Below are 5,792 nucleotides of genomic sequence, written 5' to 3'. Positions count from 1 at the left end.
AGCTTTATATATATATATATATATAAAATATAAATTTTAATTCTTTCAATTACATTACAGCATTTATATTTGATTTATTTTTAATATTTTAAAATTAAAATATTAAAAATAAATCAAATATAAATGCTGTAATATAATTGAAAGAATTTAAATGTATATTATTTAGGTATGTATTGTATTATTTAGAATTATAATATTATATAAAAATAAACAAATATTTCACAATGAAACATGTTATGCAACAAGTTTTAAAGTGTGTGTGTGTGTGTGTGTACATATATATACATTAGTTTCATAAGCTATTTACATTTTAATAAAGAGTAATGAAAAATTTAGCTAATATACTTGGGCATTCTGGTACAAAATGAATCTACCTTCATCAAAAATTACTTGGGTCTTAATTCTAGCCAAGAGTACAGGTTGTTCTTTCATTTTACAGAATATCCTTTTGCACCAGATTGCCATTATGTCAAATAAATTATATTTGCATATGAAAGCATTCAAATGTGCTGCAGTAAAACCCAGACAGCTGAATCTAAAAAACAAACCACATTGATGTTTGGTCAGTCATTCATATCTGAGTTTATGACTTTCTCTCCTAACAAAATCAATGTGTTAAACTATTTATGTGGGGTGGATTAAAGTAATAATTGATGTTATTATTTGTTCACCCTCATGTTTGTGGTGCTTTAGGATTGAAACAGGTGAAAGCACTGTGGAACAGTGGGCGTCTAAATTCCCTCAAATAAATGGTGGTCAGTGACCCCTCCATGGGAGACTGTGAGTAAATGTGAGCACTTTTGTCCTTCGTGGGTCTGTCTGGAGAACCGCAGAGCCAACCGTCACAAACCCAGTGAGATTCTCGTCTTTGCTGTAATAACCTCTTTTTCTCTTTGCACTTCAGGTGTTTGACATTTCAGGAGAAACAACTTCAGACCGAGACACGTACAATAAACTCCACCAGGCATCTGACAAGAAAATCTTATTTTTCTCTATTAGGATGGCTGGAAACATCTTGAGAAAGCTGCAAGAACAACTCGGAGACACAAAATTGTACGTGTTGCACCTGGTGATAAAAGAAAATTGGACAAATTGTCACATTTTTAGGTATGGAATTACAGCTTAGAATTATACTAAACATTCACATTTTTTGTGTTGTGTTGTCTTATCTCATATCAAGCTCATTTTTTACCTGGTGGATGACAAAACAGGTGAAATTCTCCATATACTTGGGACAGTAAAGAACAATTTAGCAACTCCCTAGCAAACACAACTGATTGCCTTAGCAACACCCTAACAATCACCCAGATCACCTTAGTGGCCACTTCCAGACACTCTGAACATGCTAGCAACCACTTAGCAACACCCTAGCAACTACTAAACAGCACCCATGTAGCGACACCATTGCAACCACCCAGAATACTTGAGCAACAATCTGGCAACCACCAAGAACACCTTAGCAACATCCTGGCAAACACCCTGGTAACCACCTAGGACACCTTAGCAACACCCTGGCAACCACCTAGAACACCCTAGCAACTATTAAACAGCACCTATGTAGCGACACCATTGCTACCAACCAGAACACTTAAGCAATACTCTGGCAACCATCAAGAACACCTTAGCAACATCCTGGCAACCACCCAGAACACTTGAGAAACACTCTGGCAACCACCAAGAACACCTAGGCAACATCCTCGCAACCACCCAGAACACCTTAGCAACACCCTGGCAACCACCTAGAACACCTTAGCCGCTACTAAACAGCACCCATGTAGCGACACTATTGCAACCACCCAGAATGCTTTAGCAACACTCTGGCAACCACCAAGAACACCTGAGCAACATCCTGGAAACTACCCAGAACATCTGAGCAACACCCTGGCAACCACCTAGGAACACCGTAGCAGCTACTGAACAGCACTCTGACAAACACTTAGCAACACCCTTGCAGCCAACCAGAACTCCTAGGCAAACACCCTGCCAAATACTCAGAACACTTTAGCAACACCCTGGCAACCACATACTGTAGAAATAAACTAACAACCACTGAGCCACACTCATTTTAAAGATTTTTAAATCAGCAAAATGTAAGTATTAAAATTTGATGTGGTGTTCACCTGTGCTGGCTTTGAAGTGAATGTGTTCTCGTTAGATTCTCAGAGCCCAAAAATAGAGCAAAAATAAAAAAAGAGAAAGGAAGTGGCCACAAAAGCAGCATTATCAGCTGCTTCCATCTGAACAATCACATCTGTGAGCGAGCGGATCAGGACAGATGGATATGGCTGCCTTGAAGGCCTGGGGTTGCAGGCAGATTGTTACAATTCTTCAGCAGATTTGAGAGCACTGATGCTTGTTAAGCCCATTGCCCTTTTGAAACCAATTTTGGCGTCTCTGCACCCATGCCTGTGTGAGTATGTGGTCAGCTTGCTTTTTCCGGCGCTTGGCTCGGGTCTGGATTACGACAGCACTTTCCCTGCTCTGGGTCACCGGGATCAGCCACACTCAACAGCACAGCCATACATATAATCCCATCAGCCCCAGCATGGAAGAAGAGGATTTCAGGGTGACTATGAGGACTTGGACAGAAGATTAGGCCACTGAATATCTCATTCCACCTCACAAATGGAGAGTAAGATCATCAAATCGGGGATAATTTGCTTGCTTTACATTTCCACATGTAGATTTAGAGTTTATCTGCTGTTTTTAGCCAGAGAATTTAGAAATGTCAGAAAAATGCTGAATAATTTGCCAAAATGTGCTGTATACACTGTCAGAAAAAAATATTAATAACAGTACCAAGTTGTACCTTTAGTGCTACAACAGTGTGTCACTGGGGCAGTACGAGTACCCTCAAAGGGATACCTTTGTACCTTGTTGACCCCTAAAGGGTTAATAATAGTACCAAATTGTACCTTTAAGAGTGCAACAGTTTGTAACTGGGGCAGTACCCTCAAAGGGACACCGTTGTACCTTGTTTACCCCTAAAGGGTTAATAATAGTACCAAATTGGACCTTTAGGGGTACAGCACCTTGTTATAAAGCTGTATAAAGTGTACAGTGTGCAGAATTCAGGTAGTAGTAAACTGCAGTCTGTAGCACCATCTAGTGGCTGCTAACTAAATAATCACATTTCTATGTTCAAAACAAAATGTTTGACAATAAGAGGAAAGAAGGTCATGTGTTCATGAGAGCACATGTGGGTGTGTGTGTGTGTGTGTGTGTGTGTGTGTGTGTGAGAGAGAGAGAGCTGGCTTTGACATCATCAGAGATCACAACACACCTGCACACTGACCCCAATCCTTATCATAAGGATCTTACTGTCAATCACTGAGACAACTGTTTAATACTCTCTCTCTCTCTGCAGAGTCACGGTCTCTTGCAGGACAGAGGAACAAACACACGCAGTCTGATGATTCGACAAAAACACAGGCAGGAAATTATGGCATCAGTTGTGAGTATATAAGCCTTCTATTCTGTTCTATTCTATTCTATTCTATTCTATTCTATTAGACGAAATTATTGTTCTTATTACAAAATTACAAAGAAAGTATTAATTTATTGTCACAAAATATCTGTGGACAAGTCACAAATCCAAAACAAAACAAATAATAAACAAAATATTTTAAAGTAAGTCTTAAAAAATGTAGTTTTATTTTAGTATGAATAACAAGCATGGCAAATTATTGTAGATGTATATATTTTTGTTAATGCTATTTGTAACAATGCACTGTCCTATTTTGCATATATGCATACATACTCCACTTTTGGAATTAAAATGATGTGGTTTTAAATCAGTAATAAAACAGTCTGTGGCACCGAAGTGTAACAAAGCTACTGCAATGTAGAGAAATATAAAGTTTTTGTAAGTTATCAAAAATGGCCATAATAAAAATTAAATGTATTCGTGTTTGACATGAGGGTAAATGTTTACTTTGATCAAATATTACAATGATTTCTGTAAGAAGTAGTTGTAAATTAAAATGTAAATATATCCCCTAGTATAAACATAATTGTTAACTTAATAAATATTATTATTTTTAATATTTAGTTATGTGAATATGGGAATTACAGTTGAAGTCAAAAATGTACATACACCTTGCATAATTGTTGGGGGGGGGGTTTCTTTTGAACAGAATGAACATTTGAACATTTTTCTTATTTTGCCTAAATATCTTTTTACATTTTTTTTTCATTTAGTACTGCCTTTTCAGAAGCTAAGATAGACAAAAAAAGTTAAATTTACCCTGATCTGCAATTTCAAAAAGTTTTTACCCCCTGGCTCTTAATGCATCGTTGTTCCTTCTGGAAAATTATTTTCTCTTGTGGACTATATGTAAACATCTTTTATGTGAAATATCTTATTCAGGTCAGTACTAAATAAACAACTGTAAACTTTTGATTTCAAGTGTTAAGTAGTGACCAATAATTTATATAATTTTTTATATCTTCAAAGCATGGGGCGCATCCTGGAATGTTTTAAATGGGTTTGCCGGACACTTGCCTCTTTTTCCTTCATTATGCGTTCCAACTCATCCATAAAAAAATCAGTAAATAAAACAATTCATTTAATTCAAATTCATCTTTATGCACATTATTTTTTTCTACAAAACCAAAGTCTTTAAGTATAAACCTTTAGATCATCATAAGAAACAAATTCAAGTGTGTCCACATTTTCCACTGGTAGTGTGCTTTGAAAGGACTGATATCCTTTCCATAAAACAATATATGTAATTGTCACACTTCTGCATATGTGTGTGTGTTACAGATGCAGGAGAGTTTGACCTGGCAGGGGAAAAATGGCTGTGGCATTCAGCTGGTGTCTAAAAAGGGCCGTCTCTCACGCACACCTGCCCTCCATCTGTTATCGACACATGCTGAGGATTCTCTTCGCTTGACGCTCTCCTCTTCCTCCTCCTCCTTCTCCTCTTCCGCCTCCATACAGGATCAGGGTCGATCTCCTGCTCAGGTCTCCGGGTGAGAATCTGAGAATCTCCCCCCGAGACGCCCTCTGAAACTCGCTCCGCTAGAGCTCCCCCTAGAGGTGCAGCGGCAGAAGCTCAAAAGCGCTCAGGAGGCCAAAGAGACGTATCCGAGAAAGGCCAAAGTTTGTTGGTGGGACGGCCCGGACAAGTCGCCAGAACGCTCCCTGCTGAGTACCATCACAGAGCCACACAAACCACTGCTACCTGTCAATCAAGTCAAACTTGTTTCTGGTAGGCCAGCAGGGAAGGAGGCAGGGCAGACGGAAGGTAATTCTACTGTCCGCTCAGCACCTGCTCCCGAGAACGTCTGCCAATCAGAGCACGGCAACAGCCAATCAGCCACTCCCGCTAAGAGCCAGGATGCAGTCAAGAGGCGTCTAAGACTGCGAAGAACCCAGCGGCTGGAGGAGGATCAAAGCAAATCCAGCTCATCAACAGGTGGATTACCTGCTGATGAGAGCAAACTGGCCCCAGCCTGCCCTGCCAAGGGTCAGGGCACTGCCCAGAAGGCCCTCCGAGACACCAGCCGTGTGCTGGAAAAGACATCGTGGAGAAACCCGCGGGACTGAGGCAATGGGTAATGTCGGGAGAAGGATGGCTGTTAATGACATTCCGGAAGTCGTACTCTGACTCTTTGACCTGAAGAGGAAGTGCAGCACATGGTGTTGGGGTTAGAGACTTGAACATGGCAACAGAGTCATGTTTACAGAGGATTTTCCCTCTTGGGTTTAGATGGGAAAACAGCTCAGATGAAGCCCGCAGTAATGTCGAAAACAGCACAACATTCCTGATCTGAATATTGGTATA

The 5,792-nt window shown here is 39.8% G+C and overlaps 1 pseudogene; it reads left to right on the top strand.

Annotated features, from left to right (window-relative positions):
* The first annotated feature begins 3,382 nt into the window (after positions 1 to 3,382).
* Positions 3,383 to 5,792, top strand: LOC107681617 (uncharacterized; annotated as a pseudogene).

The sequence above is a fragment of the Sinocyclocheilus anshuiensis genome, unplaced genomic scaffold (genome assembly GCF_001515605.1).
Source record: "Sinocyclocheilus anshuiensis isolate Anshui unplaced genomic scaffold, SAMN03320099.WGS_v1.1 scaffold1524, whole genome shotgun sequence".
Taxonomy (NCBI): domain Eukaryota; kingdom Metazoa; phylum Chordata; class Actinopteri; order Cypriniformes; family Cyprinidae; genus Sinocyclocheilus; species Sinocyclocheilus anshuiensis.
This window is presented reverse-complemented; position numbering and strand designations above follow the sequence as displayed.